Source organism: Lampetra planeri, chromosome 33, assembly GCF_965212315.1.
Source record: "Lampetra planeri chromosome 33, kcLamPlan1.2.h2, whole genome shotgun sequence".
Taxonomy (NCBI): domain Eukaryota; kingdom Metazoa; phylum Chordata; class Hyperoartia; order Petromyzontiformes; family Petromyzontidae; genus Lampetra; species Lampetra planeri.
In genome coordinates this window covers 1,360,749-1,379,494 of record NC_136139.1, presented here as the reverse complement: position 1 = coordinate 1,379,494, position 18,746 = coordinate 1,360,749, and the positions used below count along the sequence as shown (strand labels likewise).

At 52.3% G+C, this 18,746-nt stretch overlaps 1 long non-coding RNA gene across 1 annotated transcript in view; it reads right to left on the bottom strand.

Moving 5' to 3' along the window:
- Window positions 1-18,448, bottom strand: part of LOC144729525 (uncharacterized) — a 33,236-nt gene extending 14,788 nt beyond the window's left edge. The window contains exon 1 of the long non-coding RNA XR_013587718.1: window positions 18,070-18,448. This is a non-coding gene — a long non-coding RNA (uncharacterized LOC144729525). The remainder of the gene's footprint in view (window positions 1-18,069) is intronic.
- Between the last annotated feature and the right edge of the window lie 298 nt (window positions 18,449-18,746).

Sequence of the window (18,746 nt, the reverse complement as noted above, 5' to 3'; positions counted from 1 at the left end):
CTCTTTACTATATTTACTATATATATTCATTACGATTGCTTTGCTGTCCTTTGCATGCACTGCACATAATGCCAAAACATACACTCAATGTTTTGACACACGGTTATGGCATTTTGATGTATAGTGCAAGCCAGAGTGTATATGGCAGGCCCAGTCACATTACCGAATGCGTCTATCTATCATTCCCACTTAGAGTTGATGAAATTGTGCCGAATCCCCTGTTTAATGAAATTCCCCGACATCATTTTAACTTTAACCATTGATGCGGCAATGAGTTGCACATCTGTGGAATATCTCATTATTCTGGTAAAATATGCTCCAAAATACGGGACTGTCTTATGTAACTTCTAAAAGACGGATTAAAGCATTACAACAACTGCAGTTAAATTATCATGAAATAAGACTCCGCCAAGCTGTGACCACTTTAACTTCGTACATTTCACACTACCCAGACAGATTAACGACAAGCCTATTGGGAGAGTACAAGCGTAATTGATTGACTTTCGACGTATTTTTCTTCTTGGTTCTTTCGGTAAAGTCACGTAGAAGGGAAATAATAAAATAATAAAAATAAAACATAATAAAATAATTCTCACGACGTTTCGGCCACAACGCAAGCAGCCGTCCTCAGGTGAAGAACAGGTCTGTAGGAAAGACAGTGTCTTTTATTATGTTTTATTTTTATTATTTTATTATTTCCATTCTACGTGACTTTACCGAAAGAACCAAGAAGATGAATCCCTGCAGTCACGAAAGCTTTAAATCGAAATTTCGACATATTTGTCAAAGGCGTGTCCCTTGCAACGTCCTGCTGACGCGACTACCGGCAGCAGGGCATCTACGCGAGAGAGCGCTGCAGTGAGCCCCTCCCAGAGGAGATTTCCCACCTCCCCCCCAACTCTTCCACGCTGGTCAGAGGTGGCAGTACCCACACTTTAACCCACCGTACGCGACCTGCCCATCAACTAAATGTGCTGAACCCATGTATTCTACTGGGTGGACCGAGGTAGAGGGGATTGAAGAAACTTAGCGACTGTTTAAAAGTCCGCGCCGGATGATTGAAAAGGGGAACTCCGGATTGCAATTCCAGTGCGCTAACCATCCCTCATGAGCCGAGTAATTGATTTGAATCGATGGATTTGATTTAATACAGTCCTAAAATATAGCTCAAGGGGTTAGGTATTTCTTGACTTCAAGCTTTCGTTGCTGCATTAATTCATATTCTTTGGGTCTTTCGGTAAAGTCACGTAGATAGGTTCAAAGAAAATTACAAAAAACTACGACGTTTCGATCACAGCACAAGCGATTTTATTTTTTGCTATTTTCTTTGAACCTATCTACGTGACTTTACCGAAAGACCCAAATAATATGGGTTAGGTATTTGTCTGAAGAAATCAATGTTATGGATCCGATTCATAACACGTTTTTTGGCCATAAGCCCACCCCGTTCTGATGGAATGATGGTTGGTTAAATTTGGGAATATGCAATTAGTGGAGGTTATATCCTCTTAGTCGGAGATCGTATTTTGCCACGCTTTAGGCCATAACGCGGAACTCACCATTTTAATTCTCATAGCATTTTGCTCGAATAACAAACCAACATTTTAAATGCCATGTTTTTTCTTTCGTGCGCAGTCATTCGTGACCGGGCTGAGGCCATCATCTCACAGCAAACGAGAACCCACTTCTCACAACCACATCGGGAGGGAGCTTCGGCAGAGCTCCGTGGCCATAGCCGTAGAATTTCCCAGCGATTCCCAACAGTGGAATCTCGGTTACACGACGATTAGCGCGGTGGGCTACGTACGGTGCGAAAGAAGTTCAACGTACTGTACATACGCATGTGGGGGTCGCTAGCCCCCGAGATCCCTCCCTCGATAATACTAACGGCCGGACTAACATCATCAATCGCCCCCCCGCTGCTAAGCGAACCGCCGCTAGGCTCCTCACCCAGGGTGTGGGAGCCGTCACCCGAGGATTCCCCTCCACCGCGGGTCCGCGTAGCAGGCATGGATAACCACGCACGCGCACACCCACACACAGCTCTGCACGGCACTCACCCAACCCTGACCACTCACGTTAGGATCGCGCACCTGTGTTACACACGTCGTGAACGTGCGCGCACACACGCATACAGCTCCACACGCGATACCCACTCCTGCGCCGCTCTGCGCCGCGCTGGCCGCCCACGTTACGATCGCGCACCTTGGGCACGCCGATTACGCACGCCGAGAGCTTACGCAAGTAACGAGCGCACGCAAGCGGGGCACACGCCGACACGACGACTCGTCCCCTCCCCCACTCGCGCGTGCACGTCAACACAAATATCGTACAAGGACGATTCTCCTCTCACACGGCTGCGTAGTCACGCCAGCACACCAAAAGTGCTCTCCCCGGGCGTTAACGCACACACCTCCGTACCCGCACAATCGTACAGAGACCACGGCCTTTATGCGTACAACGACCACACACTCGCGAATGCAGTGCACGCTAATACCACGTTCCAAAAACACCCAACAACACGGTTTTGTTACTACGCTCGAGATTTTATTAGCCCTTGCTAACCAACCGAGCCACCCGTGTGTGTGTGCGGGACAGCAAGGCGCTTCTAACCCACACTCTGGTGCCGTGTAGCCCTATTCTATGCTGCGCTCTCTGCTAAACCGCTTACCTACTCGTCCTTACCCCGAACTAACCCTCTCCTACGGATCCTACCCTCCGCTCTGAGGTGTTGTAAGGCGCGCAACACGATACCGTCTGTAGTCCTTGGTGACCTTGCGGCGCTCAGATCGTCCTGCAGACAATCTAGCGGCTCGCCCGATGACTCCTTCGTCGCTGACCCCGTGTCCAAACTCCAGAAGAAGAGAGTTCCCTACTGCCCCTGCGTTTTCTTTTAAACTATTCACATCAAAGGCTAGGAGCCCCCGTCCCGACCGCCTTGGTCTCTCGACCAATCCTGAGCCTAGGATTTCCCGCTCTTTTGCGATCCCGCCGGCCTTTGAACTTTCGACCAATCAGTCGTCCCGGGTCCTGATCCCAGCTATCTGCCTTGCTGACCCGTGTTTGTGTTTGTATGCGTTTCTAACTGCGGGGCTCTCTGAGCTCGCCGTGGTCGTGCGATCTCAAATCCGCCCACGGCGCCGCAGTGTTACTTGGCCTGGGAAGGGTCCTGTCCAATTCCCTGGCCCTGAGAAACCGTGGGGTAACCCCCCTAGGGGGCCCTCGGGTGAAAACTCAGGGTAGGTGACCCGACCACGAGGCCCTACGTGGGTGCGGGTGCGTGTTTATGTGGGGGGGGTGATGGGGGGCAGTGCGGCGGTGGGAGCCGGGCGGCTCCCTGGCTCGGCCGAGCGGCCCCGTCGCTGTGGCACCACATAGCCCCCCGGGGTGCCAGTCCCCGTCCCGGGTTGACTGGAGCACCTCGCCTGGGTTGCCCCCACGAGGTATCGCCGCGGGGTCCGCGGGATTCGCCCGGCCCTTGTGGCTGGCCTCGGGGGTGGCGGCTCCGTCTCCTGGGGCTCCGGCGGTGGTCTCCTCCTCCATTCCAACGGCTCCCCTCGGTCTCCGGCACCTGCGGGCTGGGGAACAAACTCAGAGGCGGTGGGGTTTAAGGGTCGCCGTCCTCGTCGCCCCCGGCCCCGCCCGGGGCCCCTCGGAGCCCGGGGCTCCGTGGGGCCCATATACTGCGCGAGGCCCCCGGGCACGGGGGGTGGGGGGACCCCGGGGTTTCGGGGTACTTGGACGGCGGGGCTCCCCCCCTCGGGGGCTGCTCACCACGGCTTCAGTCGGCGGATGTTGACCACCATCTCCCGGCCCCTCTCTCCTCCCTGAATCAGCACCGTCCATGGTGAGATCTGCCGTCTCACAATCCAGGGTCCTCGCCAGTAGGTGGTCAGCTTCCCCACCTGTCCGGCACCGACGCGGGGAGTGTACAGCCACACCTCGGAGCCCGCAGTGTAGAAGGGGGGCTCCATACGGGGTCGGGCGCCCTGCTCTTGCCGCTGGTGCGCGGCCTCTCCGTGCGGGTAGGCTCGGCCCCTGGCCTCTCGCAGGGTCTCCAGCAAGTCCTCCATGGGGTGGCTCCCTTCCTCCCGTTGCGGCGGAGGGACACCGAACAGCAGATCTGCGGGCAGGCGAGACTCGCGACCAAACATCATTAGGAACGGGGTCTGTCCTGTAGATGTGTGAACGGCGGTGGTGTAGGCGAACAGGGCATAGGGGAGGTGTTCGTCCCAGTCCTGTTGATTCGCGGCCGCCATGCGTTTAAGCTTCCCGGCCAGAGTCTGGTTCATCCTCTCTACCATCCCGTTTGCCTGGGGGTGATATGCCGTGGTTCGGTCCTTCTGGATCCCGAACTCTCGGCACAGCGCCTGGAATAGTTCGGCCTCGAATTCACTACCCTGGTCGGTAATGACTCGTTCGGGGATCCCGCACTTAAGTACGTAGTTTTCCACGAAGGCCCGGGCCACTACGAGGGCTGTTTTATCCGGGATAGCCACCGCCACGGGGTAGCGGGTGAAGTACTCCACCGCTACAAGAATATATCGGTTGCCCCGGTGGGATCGTGGAAAGGGCCCCTGCAAGTCGATTCCGACCAACTGATTCGTCCGACTGACTCGGAACGGCCTCAGGGGTACCTGGTACCTCGCCGGCTTTTGCCCACACTGCTGGCAGGCCCGGCAGCCCTGCACCCAGGCGGCCACATCTTGTGCCAATTTAGGCCAGAGATACTGGCGACGCAGAGTCTCCCGGGTGCGCCGTTCCCCATCATGGCCCCCGAGCGGGTGGTCGTGTACCAGTCGTAGTAGTTGGGGTCGCACATGGGCGGGAACGCAGATGCACCCAGGCTGCCCAGCGTCGGCCAGTTCCCTCACCACCCCGTTTTCCACACACAACCGGGCATACAAACCGCTCCAGGGCCCTGGTAGTGCATCCTCCTTCTCTCGCAGTGCCGCCTCCACCGCCGCCAGATCCGGATCTCGCTGCTGGGTCTGTCTCAGCTGCTCGTCGTTCAGGCCCGGGAAGGCGCAGCCGACGTCCTCCTGGATCCGTCCGATCGGGTCCCGAGCTGCGGGTCCCGCGCTTGCCGGGCGGTCGACGGGATCCTCGGTGCCACCTGCAAGGGTCTCTGTGGCGCACACTGCACTCTCTCTCGCTGGGGGGGGGTCAGTGGCCGCGGCCTCTCGGGGGTCCGTTGCCTGCCGGCAGCGTCCCCCCGTGAAACACGGGCAGGCCTCCTCCGCCCTCGTCTCGGCGAACACCGTGGGTCGCCTCGACAAGGCGTCCGCGTTTGCGTGCGTCCGGCCAGCCCGATACTCGATTTGCAGGTTGTACTCCTGCAACTGCGCCAACCACCGGGCCATCTGCCCCCGCGGCTCCTTGAATGTAAGAAGGAACTGCAGAGCATAATGGTCAGTGCGTACGCGACATCTCCTGCCGTACAAATACGGCCGGAACTGTTTGCATGCGAAAATTACGGCGTACAACTCTTGGCGGGTCACGCAATAGTTCAGCTCGGCCCCACTCAAGGTCCGGCTGGCGTACGCGATGACTCGTTCCGTCCCATCCTGTACCTGTGACAACACCGCGCCCAGCCCGCTGCTGCAGGCGTCGGTGTCCAAAATAAAATCGGTGGTAAAATCGGGGAAAGCGAGGGTGGGGGCGTGGGTGAGGTGATCTTTGAGAGTGGTGAAGGCCGTCTGGCAGGCCCCCGTCCACTGGTAGGGGTGCTTAGGGGAGGTGAGTTGGGTGAGAGGGCGTGCAATCTCACTGAATCCCTTTACAAATCGACGATAATAGGTGGCGAGCCCCAAAAATGATCTGATCTCCGTCAGATTCCTTGGCCGTGGCCACTCCACTACGGCGCGTACCTTCTCCGGATCGGTGTGCACGCCTGCCTCGCTGACGCGATGCCCGAGGTACCCCACCTCGCGTTGTGCGATGTAACACTTACGTGGCTTGAGCTTGAGATGAGCCGCTCGCAGTCGCTGGAACACCTCTCGAAGCCTGGACCAATGCTCAGACAAAGATCTACTGAACACTATCACATCGTCCAAGTAAATCAGGCACTGTTCCCACTGCAAGCCCCGCATCACCAACTCCATCAACCGCTGGAACGTCGCGGGCGCGTTAGTGAGTCCGAACGGCAACACTCGAAACTCAAACAGGCCCATCGGGGTGGTGAATGCTGTTTTTGGCCGATCCTCCTCCGTCATCTCCACCTGCCAGTACCCGGACGCGAGATCGAGGGTGGAAAAATACCGCGCTCCTGCGAGACTGTCGAAGGTGTCGTCGATGCGTGGGATGGGAAAAGCGTCGCCGAGGGTGACTGCGTTCAATTTTCGGTAATCAACGCAGAACCGAGTCGATCCGTCCTTTTTCGTTACCAGTACCACCGGGGCAGACCAAGGGCTCGCGGAGGGCTGGATTATGTTATCGCGTAGCATATCCGTGACTGCCTCTTTGATCTGGGTCCGTTCAGGCGCGCCCACTCGGTATGCGGGGAGTTTGATGGGTCGGGCTGCACCTGTGTCAATTTGGTGCTTGACCAGGTCGGTCCGGCCCACGTCCGAATCGTGCTCACTGAACACGTCGGCGTACTCCCGCAATAACCCGCGCAGCTGATCGGCCTCCCCCTTAGGTAAGGCTGCCCAAGGCACATGTAACGCATCCTGCAGGGGAACAATCTCGGCTCGGGGGGTCGGGCCGACCCGCCAGGCCAGATCCTGGCTGTCCTCGGGGCGGCCAGGGTCCTCCGCCCAGAGTGCGAACACCGAGTCGTTCGAGTGGCGAGCGTGCAGGGGGTGTACGGTGGCTACCGGGGTGCGTCGTCGTATCATTGCCGGGGTACTGTGTGGGTTAAACACACGTATAAACAATCGGTCCCCATCTGCGTTTACCAACGTGGCGGATCCCACTATCCCATACCGTTTTGCCAACTCCGGGTGAGGAGTTAGCATTACCTCTCCTGATGGTCGGAGCGCGGGGTCGGTGGGGGATGTTGCCACCGGCACCAGCATCTCGGTGAGTGGGTCGATGGTGACTGCCGTCGCCAGGATAGCGACCACAGGTGCGAAGCGGGGGCGCGTTGGTTCTCGTCCCAGGAACGGTATCCGCTCGCCGTTGCTCTCCATGGTGGCGCATCGCTGGCGGGGTTGCACGTTGAGTCCCAGCCGTTCTAAGAGGTCGGTACCTGCGATACACTCGTGACACAACGCACTCGACACGTAGAACTCCTGGGTGCACACCTGACTGCCTATGCGGACCTCTAGGGTGGCTCTCCCCAGCAGCCCCATTCCGGCTCCGCTCGCCGTGTGCAGCGCGCGGTCCGGTGCCTGCAGGTGACGCACGTCGACCCCGATCGCGCTGCAGTGCGCTGCGCTCACGAGCGAGGCCACCGCCCCCGTGTCCAGCAGAATTCGGGTACGCACTCCGTTTACCTCCCCTTCCACGAGCGACGTGGCCCCCGTGATCCCCGCCACCAGCTCCCGTAGCCAGTCGCCAGGAGTCACCGTTTCCGTGGGCGTTGTTGTTGGAACCTGTGTGGAGATCACTCGCTCGCCATTATTACCGTCTTTTTGCATCGGGACCGCTTCGAATGCACCCCCAGATGGTCCACTCTCTAGGGGGCGTTGGGGTTTAACCCCGGCGCGTTTCTAGCGCGGGCGATCTGCGGACAGTCTCTCACGAGATGCCCTCGCCGGTCACACAGGTAACACGCACGGGGGGCCGTCCCGTAGGAGCCCCCCCGTCCGTTTCCTATCCCCCCTCCGGCACGCCGCTGCCCTGACTCTGCCTCTAGTCGGGCTACCCTCCCAGATAACCCTCCCACCGTGGCGCGTAGGTCCCCCATTTCGGATCGGATGGTCTCAACGGAGGATTGCACCTGGGTTACCTGGCCGGCTATATCTCCCATGCCGGTCTGTAACCCAGCTACCCAACCCGGGGTTGTCTCGCGGGACACTGGAGGTTCTCTTTCCCGGCCCCTTACCGTCCTCGCGAGCTCCTGTTCCTCCTCCTCGTCTTCCGAGAGCAGGCTCGCAATGGCGCGCTCTCGTCCCAGCCCCCGGAGCTGCGCGCGTTCGCTGTGAATTCTTTCACACTTACGTGCGCGCTCGACAAGGGTGTTAAAGGGAAGACGTGGGCAGCTCATGTCTGGCTGCCACCACGCCGTGCGAGACAGGTACCGCTGGATTTTCTCGGCAGCCAGTTCCTCAATAACCTCAGTTGCGTACCCCGGGCGTGCGATCTTTGTTAACTCGCGCACATCCTCGGCGTAATCACGGAGATCTTCGCCAGGTTGGCGACGGCGCGCCTCTAAGGCCGATTTTGCTTCCTCCTCGTCCCGTGTGCCAAAACGCTGATCGAGTCGGCGCATCAGCTCCTCTAGCTGTGTCTGTGCGCTCGCGGGTAACGCTTCTACAAAATCGGCTGCCCGCCCATCAAGATTCATATTAAGTTGACGTACTGCCTGCGCGTCCGTCCATCCATTAATTTCCTTGGCCCCTAAGAGATTGCGGGCGAATGCCTTCCACGAAGGGGCCCCCCGGCCGGTAAATATCAGTCTTATTTTAGCGTGAGGTAACGCGGGGGTCCGTACCGCTTCCGACACCAATTTGTGGGGGTCGCTAGCCCCCGAGATCCCTCCCTCGATAATACTAACGGCCGGACTAACATCATCAATCGCCCCCCCGCTGCTAAGCGAACCGCCGCTAGGCTCCTCACCCAGGGTGTGGGAGCCGTCACCCGAGGATTCCCCTCCACCGCGGGTCCGCGTAGCAGGCATGGATAACCACGCACGCGCACACCCACACACAGCTCTGCACGGCACTCACCCAACCCTGACCACTCACGTTAGGATCGCGCACCTGTGTTACACACGTCGTGAACGTGCGCGCACACACGCATACAGCTCCACACGCGATACCCACTCCTGCGCCGCTCTGCGCCGCGCTGGCCGCCCACGTTACGATCGCGCACCTTGGGCACGCCGATTACGCACGCCGAGAGCTTACGCAAGTAACGAGCGCACGCAAGCGGGGCACACGCCGACACGACGACTCGTCCCCTCCCCCACTCGCGCGTGCACGTCAACACAAATATCGTACAAGGACGATTCTCCTCTCACACGGCTGCGTAGTCACGCCAGCACACCAAAAGTGCTCTCCCCGGGCGTTAACGCACACACCTCCGTACCCGCACAATCGTACAGAGACCACGGCCTTTATGCGTACAACGACCACACACTCGCGAATGCAGTGCACGCTAATACCACGTTCCAAAAACACCCAACAACACGGTTTTGTTACTACGCTCGAGATTTTATTAGCCCTTGCTAACCAACCGAGCCACCCGTGTGTGTGTGCGGGATAGCAAGGCGCTTCTAACCCACACTCTGGTGCCGTGTAGCCCTATTCTATGCTGCGCTCTCTGCTAAACCGCTTTCCTACTCGTCCTTACCCCGAACTAACCCTCTCCTACGGATCCTACCCTCCGCTCTGAGGTGTTGTAAGGCGCGCAACACGATACCGTCTGTAGTCCTTGGTGACCTTGCGGCGCTCAGATCGTCCTGCAGACAATCTAGCGGCTCGCCCGATGACTCCTTCGTCGCTGACCCCGTGTCCAAACTCCAGAAGAAGAGAGTTCCCTACTGCCCCTGCGTTTTCTTTTAAACTATTCACATCAAAGGCTAGGAGCCCCCGTCCCGACCGCCTTGGTCTCTCGACCAATCCTGAGCCTAGGATTTCCCGCTCTTTTGCGATCCCGCCGGCCTTTGAACTTTCGACCAATCAGTCGTCCCGGGTCCTGATCCCAGCTATCTGCCTTGCTGACCCGTGTTTGTGTTTGTATGCGTTTCTAACTGCGGGGCTCTCTGAGCTCGCCGTGGTCGTGCGATCTCAAATCCGCCCACGGCGCCGCAGTGTTACTTGGCCTGGGAAGGGTCCTGTCCAATTCCCTGGCCCTGAGAAACCGTGGGGTAACCCCCCTAGGGGGCCCTCGGGTGAAAACTCAGGGTAGGTGACCCGACCACGAGGCCCTACGTGGGTGCGGGTGCGTGTTTATGTGGGGGGGGTGATGGGGGGCAGTGCGGCGGTGGGAGCCGGGCGGCTCCCTGGCTCGGCCGAGCGGCCCCGTCGCTGTGGCACCACACGCACTCCACCGTGTTAATTCCGCATAACGAACAATCATGCTCATTATGAGCGGATGGTGTTGTTGCCATTTATAACGCACTCTGAACGGGCTCACCTCACACGCAACACAAACGTATGCTGTATACATACATTGCAAATAAACTCAAGTTTTAATTTTTTTTTCTCTTCCGATATATGAAGCCTGCAATCTGCGTGCACCAAGTGATCTTTGATTGCCACCATTATCCGAGGATCTCTTCAGGATTTGTATAGAACGTGAATCACGGAGGAGAGAAAACGCACGAGCCAAAGATTCACAGGGCCACGGAGAACGTATCCGGGGGGCCCCGGGGGCGGCACGACGGCGCATCGCCGTGCTTGAGCGTTTGTGGCAGAGTGCTCCTTGCTGGCGATGTGCAGCACGCGGAGACAAATTGCCCACTTTCACTTTCACATCCCGAGGGCGGAGGGGCTCACACTCGTCTTGCCCCTCCTGCGAGTGACAGAGTAGCAGGAGTGCAGCACACGTGACTCGACACGGGATGAGCCGGGCCTTAAGCGGTAGAGGTAACGTGGCCCATTGATCATTTATATGGCCCAAAGAAAATGTCTTTTGTCACCGGGCATGCTCTCTCATATCTTAAAAAAGAGGCATTCCACTGGGTCTTTGTCATTTCTTGAAATTGATATAAACTCGTTGCTTTCATGGGTTAATACAGGCATGTGTGCACGGCATTGGTGTACGATCAATACAATAACCCCTGACAGCTTTATGCTTTTGGCTCCAGTGAGCCGGCTCAGAGCCGTGCTTGACTTGAGCCGGCTCCGAGGACGGTCCAGGCCACGTTCAGGATTCCCATGAGTCGAGGCTGAGCCAGGCCACGGCTGAGCCACTCGTGCGTCTTTGGAAGAAGCCGAGCGACCCAAAAGCACCGTACACAAAAATGTGCAAAAATCCCAGTGGGATGCAAGTCAAACAACAACAACCACAAGACAACTTAGATTAAGGCCATCAGTCTAACTCTGTACTACAACAAACAAACATGGCCAAACCAAAAAACGTATCGAAAATCACCAAAATAAAGCCATAAAAGCAATGAAACAGTGGTCATAGGAACTGTGACCGAATTTTCACAATAAACGACGTCAACAACATGTACTACCAAACTCTGCAGCCATAGCTGGCTGCATGAGTCACTCCACAACAGTAGGAGCATCAGTCGGAGTATCAACATGTTTCAATGCACCTTTAAGATCAGCGCACTAAATCAAAACACAGATCATACTTTGCAGCGATCATCCGGAGCGAAACATTTTATTTTACGCCACTGAATAGCAGTGGCAGCTAGGGGTGTACAACTCCTCTAGAGCAGTTTTGAGTGAAGATCTCACAGGTAGTGATTCAAGTTGCAGTTTATTGGCAACAGCATTCCAGACCCTGGGGGCATCAATAGCAAAGGCCCTTCCAGTATTTGTACCAGCCAGGGCTGAGTCATGACGAGTTCGCTGTCGACGATGTACAACGCCTACCTGCAGCCTCGCTATCAAGGCTCGGGTCATCGTCACAGTGATTGTTGTTTGTAAATTGTGCAGGTTGTGTGGGAGGGGGAAACAGTGGAACAAAACTGATTTGAAAAATTTACAGACACATCCGCTCCTTATTGTACAGACATAAACCGTTTGCAGAGTTCATAGAGAACCACATTGTAAATTTTACAGGAAATCAAGAACAAGAGCAACATTAATTTATACCAATGCAGTCAACCTAACCAAGGCCTTAATATATAGATATTATGAAAACCCTGAGATAGCATAAACTAACACAATAAACACCAGGAGAGGAGTCAGACCATCACCGAGGCCATGTTCAGTGAAGATGCTTACTTAAAATTGGATTGGAGAATTCCGGTTCGGTGATTCTGCACTTGCTCTATTACTATAGTACGTTACTGCCTTCAACTTTTATGAACGACTGCGTGTTTAAAGTTAGCGATTTGTCGCATTTTCTGGCTGTATAGAAAATGAAAAAATACAATTACTTTACTATGCATGTAAAAAGTGTGTTTTATACTGCATGTACGTGTATTTAACAAACATGCGCTATTCCTTAACTGCCACGCCGAGGGATCGAACTGGCGACCTCTGGCTTCCAACTCCGGTGAGCGAACCATACCCCCCTGGGGCAGCATCCGCAGAGAAAAATCACTGAGTTACTAAATATATATGTCATCTAAAAGAAAATGATTGTAAACTAACCTCAATCCAACCCATATTATTTCTACTTCTAAACGTAGACGTAACTAATCGTAAAACAATCACTTAATTGCATAAAAAAACCTTCAAAATCTGTCTCTCCTCGTGCAACGGATTCCTACTTCGTGCCTCCGAGTTCCCCAAGCGCGGACGCGCGCACAGCAGCGACGAGAATCCGGTCCGTGCCGGGGGCTGCGCTCAAAGCATGCTGCGGGCAGAAGCCATTCATCATGTCGAAAGTCAACAGAGATCCAGGAAAGGCATGCGATTTTCACAGATTGCTTTCATCCTCAAAGCATTCGAGGGAAAATTGCGACTTGAAAATAAGTGCAATTAAGTAAAAAATGTTTGCACGTTATTTTATTTGTATTCGCGATAAACCACCAACGCCTTTTCAACGGGTTTTTCTTTTTCACTTTAAATGGCTGAGCAACGAACAAAAAGCGAAGATATTTTTTACTGGGGTCATTTGCCTTCGAGTTGACATGAAAACTCATGAAGGGAAATATTTAAAATATTTAAAAGTTAAAAAACATCCTGACATCCTCTTATTAAGATATTGGATCTCTCTTGCAAGTGATAAACAATCTGAACGAGATTAAATATTTTTAAATGAATGGGATATAGTCCTTACATTTGATTGGGTACATCCATATTTATTCATAAGCGTCGTGATTCCGTAATACGGTATTGACAAAACAATAGTTTGTGCACTTATTATTTGGGCGTTAAATAATAGGGGTTTCCGACATCGCAACCTCAATCTCAGATCAGTGCCTCACAAATGAGTGGGTCACGAATGAGTGGCTCGCAAATTAATGGCCAAGGAAATTGGCAAATTGCACTTTAATAGTTGGATCTCCCCCCCCCCCCCTCCCTCAAAGGTCAGTAAGACAGAGAAGAAACGACGTGTTTACACAAAGTACGTGAATAAATACTTACAATAAACAAAATATTTTTAAAAAAATGTAATGTGTGTCCCTACACATTTTGTCTTCGTGTTTGCCATAAGATTAAGAGATAAAATAAAAATTGCGAAACACATCGCCTAAAACTTTCACCTCTCTGCACAGGTAGGCATACTTAATCTCAAGCTCAATTATACTAAGTGAATATTTTCAGACAGCTTATGGCGCGTATTTAAACCACGCAACGGGACCTTCTGGTCAAATCAAACCGATGCGGCCGTACCTTCAAAACACGAGAGGCAACAATCGAAAAATGTCAAGGGGGAAAACAACAATGCTCGGCAGCTGTTCCAACAGAGAGCTGAGCTCAAGGATCCGTCCCAGCGCCGGGGGCACCCGCGTGTGTCCCCGAAGCACAAAGATAAATATCCCCCAACGCCACGTGCTCCAGGCTCGGCAGCCTTTGTTGCTTTTCCAATTAATTGCAATTTGAGGCACTCTATAAATATCAATTAGAGGGGGACTCTCTCGAGCTCGCTACAGCATCGGCGTGAAAAAGCCATCGCAGGTCCCGCACCTTTTAACTTTTACGCGGTGTATTGATTGGCCGACTCAACGTCGGAGCTGCATATTTGAGCGAGCAAATTTGTAGGCGAACCACGTCCAACCATTTTACCGGAGCCCAGTTCGACAACGCCAGAACGACGCGCCCGCTCGCTCCAACGACACGAGAACTCCCCCCGAATGCGAGAGGGGGTCTCAGGCGGTGCCGCGCGGACCCCGCACGAGAGGCTTGTCAGCGGCCTTCCTCGCTGACCCCGGCTGCGCGCACCACCGCCACCGCCGCCGCCGCAAGGTCACGACGGCCCCCGCCCCTCCCCTCCCCTCCCCCCAAACGGGTTGGGAGCAGCTGCGAGCACGAGTCTGGCAGCGCGTGCGGATGTCGGAATTGCTGGGCACCTCTCGCAATGGTGTGATACAACGCAGGAAGCGGCTCGCACCGGGTCACGAAGTCGCAGCTCAACCTCCGTCGCTGGGGTCATGACGGTGAGTCGAGACCACAATGGGCATGGATTAAAAAAAAAAGTTACAACGGATGAAGGCGCAGCCCTGCAATTCCCTGCTTCACGTCACTGCTGACGGATGGGTCTCAGCCAAACCACTGCACATATACACCACCGCATTATCAGGAGGGCAGCACGAGACGTGATGGACAGGGCGTTCCCGACTGGTCCGGCTGAAATGAATTAGTGCGCAGAATTTCACACAAACTTTCCAAAGCACGAGTCTGCGTTGAAAACATCGCTAATTGTCCGGAGCAGATTTGACGAATCGACTCGGCAGGGAATTTCGCTGTCATTTACGATTGCGTAGTCTTCGTGAAATGGCTTTTGACTTGTGGGAGTTCGGTGTAGTGATCACAGTGGAGTATAGTCGTGTGGCACCGTCAGTGATTAAAAGTTACGGCAGGATGGAGAGGCAGAAATGTCAAAAATCAAGTGACGTTAATGCTGTTGGATAGCTCAAGAAAAAGGAAAAAAATCGATAATACACACACTTGATTAATGTGCTGCTCATCATGTATCTCTACTTGAGCAGAAATACAACTTCTGAAGGCGCTGCTGCTTCATGTACTGCCTTGGGCGACGTGGATAGTGGACTCAAACCTCTGCTGCTTAATTGGCAACGGAATAGAAAGTACAACTTGTGTTCTACCCCTAGGTTTCCTCTAGAGTCCCAACTCTACTCAAGTTCATTTCGTAGCCATGACGGTCTGGGGGGTGCATTGATCATACTTCACTCCACTGGTTCGTGCGGGTTGGGGAAATGCCTAGGGTGTGGCGGTAAGGCTGGGATCTGATAACAAAAAAATACTTCCTTACCATCTTCTTGGTTCTTTCGGTAAAATCACGTAGAAGGGAAATAATAAAATAATAAAAATAAAACATAATAAAATACAATTCTCACGACGCTTCGGCCACAACGCAAGCAGCCGTCCTCAGGTGAAGAACAGGTCTGTACGGAAAGACAGCGTCTGAATGACACGTCGTGAGAATTGTATTTTATTATGTTTTATTTTTATTATGTTATTATTTCCCTTCTACGTGACTTTACCGAAATAACCAAGAAGATGAATCCCTGCAGTCACGAAAGCTTTAAATCGAAACTTCCTTACCACTCATGGTAGCCATGTCCCGGAATCAAATTTTAGTCATAAGGTTCCTGTTGGTTTAAAAAAGTTTTTTTTAAGCCAAAGTGCCGGCCAGCAATATCTTGCTAATGACACTGCTGGCAGAAGGCATCCAGCAGAGCAGTGGCTCTCAGGGCGCGGTCCCCACGCCACCGTCAGCGGTCCGCGCGGCTGTGATGCAAACGCCACTCGATCCGGACGAAGAATGACGACATTCATTAATATTTCACTTTACGATATTTTATTTTCAATGAATTTAGGTAAACTACCCTGATTGAACTACCCTAAAGCTAAGATCTAAAAGCCCCCCCTCGTAATGAAATCAAAACCTTAAAGCTGCGTTAACAAGGATGTTTTTACATTCCGGTAATATGACTCACTTTGTACGAGTGGTGGTATTTAGAGAGATATAAATGAATGTGTTGTCACTAGGGTTTGGGGGCTCTGTGGTCCGTGGAAATGTTTGCATCGGCCGAGTGGTTTGCGGGCCTAAGGAGTTTGAGAAACACTGCACTAGGCGGAGGTCAAGGAAGCCCTTCTCCAGGGTACTTTGGCCTACTCTTCAATGCTGGCTAGCTATCTCGAAAGAGGTGGGCGTACCCACACTTTGACTCACGGCACTCGACCCGCCATTCAAACTGTGGTGTGGCCAAATTTCGATTTAAAGCTTTCGTGACTGCAGGGATTCATCTTCTTGGTTTTTTCGTGACTTTACCGAAATAACCAAGAAGATGTGGTGTGGCCACTTGTACGGCTGGGTGGGCAGAGCCGGGGAGCTCAAAACTAAAGTTGCACCATTATGCCATCTACCGCAGCAGGAGACAAAACAATGAAAACCGCAACCTCGAGATGATTAAGTCCAGTGGGTGAACCATTGCACCACAGAAGCTTGATTGACACGGTAGATATTACTACACGGATAAAAGACTCGCGCACTGTAATTATACATCATTTGAAATCATGGGGTCAGAAAGACAAGATGCACACTGCACGCGAAAATTGCCCTCGTACCAAGACGCTGTCACTTTTGTCATTAAAGTATTAAGTAATTTTTATTTATTTATTCCTACAAGAACATTCGCGTTCCTTTTTGGAGACTGTACATGGGACAAAGGAAATGTCCTTGCACAGTTATTCATAGATTTTCAATCAAAAAGCGGCAGGATTTATGCCATTTGGAGTAAGAGCACAGCTATAAATACTCAAGTAGCAAGGCCACCTTCTCTAACAATGGCCATGCTTTTTGAAAGAAATAAAAAAAAACACCAGCTGTGAATTCCTGCGGCAGATTTCAGTTCCCATTCGGACAAAATTCAAATGTTGGTAATAAAATAAAATTCTGATCTATAACAAAGCCACTCAAGAGCAAATTTTTTTTATAAAAAGGGAATGAAAATAAGCAGAGACCGTGTTTGTGAACCCCCCCCCAAAGGTTGCCTCCAACTGAGAACGAACTTGGCCACAAATTGGCACCTTTGCAGATGTGTACATTGGGGTAAACAACGCCTGCACCATAATGGGACCTCCTTTGCCAGTACCAAAATATACTAATAGGGTTTTTCCCCTTTTTTCTGGCAACAAAACTGACACCTTTTGCGCCTTTTGGCGTCATCTGGTCGAACACCATATGAGACTAGGCTCCAAAGAAAGCTGTCTCTGTTGTGGACCAATCAGTTTCAAAGACAATGCATAAATTATCAGAGTATTGTTTTTTGTTTGCATTTGACTGCAAGTATTGTGGTTAATGTAAGCATGATTCCTTGCAAAAGGTGTCAGTTTTGTTGCCAGAAAAAAGGGGAAAAACCCTCTTCTTGGTTCTTTCGGTAAAATCACGTAGAAGGGAAGTAATAAAATAATAAAAATAAAACATAATAAAATTATTCTCACGACGTTTCGGCCACAACGCAAGCAGCCGTCCTCAGGTGAAAACCAGGTCCGTCGAGGCGACAGAGTCTGAATGAAACAGCACACGAGCTTGGAGCATATATATAAGCTGGGCGCCTTGACAAAGGAATTTGCATATCAAGAGGAATTTAGCATATTTATGAGCCTTCTTATCCCGGAGCTTGTTAAAGGATCTCAAAGTTATGTGGAAACCCTCCCCGTAGAGGCGGTTAAATTTCGATTTAAAGCTTTCGTGACTGCAGGGATTCATCTTCTTGGTTCTTTCGGTAAAGTCACGTAGAAAGGAAGTAATAAAATAATAAAAAAATAAAACTTAATAAAATTATTCTCACGACGTTGTGGCCGAAACGTCGTGAGAATAATTTTATTATGTTTTATTTTTATTATTTTATTACTTCCCTTCTACGTGACTTTACCGAAAGAACCGGGAAAACCCCTATTAGTAACGCCTGCACCACCGCAACATTAGCGGAAGCCGTAATGCAGCACAAGGTTCAACAGCTAGCACCTAGCACAGTATTACCGCTTCTCTTCCCCATCCTGGGGCATGCAACGGGCACCAGAGCTGACTGAACTTGGCGTGTAAAACCAGCATGCTAAATTATTTCCGACTTTGGAGAACATCGTAATATTTGGACAACGAAACCTTAAAATGTAAGCAGAATGTTTGAAAAAAAAATACCTTTGTAAAAAGAGCAGAAGATCAGCAAAGATCCCTTGGTAACAAACAGGGTCGCTTGGGACGGCGATGATAGCGGGTTCCAGAACAGCAGGATTATAATGGGCAGTCAACAATTGGCACCCTTTCTACAGAGCTGAGCTGCGTTGGAGGCATGCCAATCCAGCCTGGTGCGGGTCAGGAGGCGTAGGTTGTTTTCCCACTGCATATGCCGAGCCGTGCCGATGTGATGTGTGATTCATAATAAAGGCTTTTGTGTCACAACCCTCCACCATCCGACAGGGCCAATCAGTAAAACATGTGTCACGTTAACAAAACGCCGATTAGTTACTTCTTCAGCCCACCGGTGTGTTTGAAGAGTGAATCCACAACAGCATCTTGGGGCGATTTGCCAGAATAGTGAAGCCATCCACCTGCTCCCGGTCTTAAATAGTGCAGGACGACGTCATCATTGAACCCCATCAGGTTTAGAGATCAGAGGCGGAGGTGAGGGGGGTATTGTAATTATATCATAGATTAGTAATCAGTTAATTAGTAGGTGATTCCTCTATGAGGAATTGTAATATGTACTGTGTATTACTTAATAATACGCTTCCAGGCTGCGCTAAGTCTGTAGCTATCAGAACGGTTAAATTATTTGTAATACTCTCAATTTCGATGAATTCTCTAATTAGTCTTGG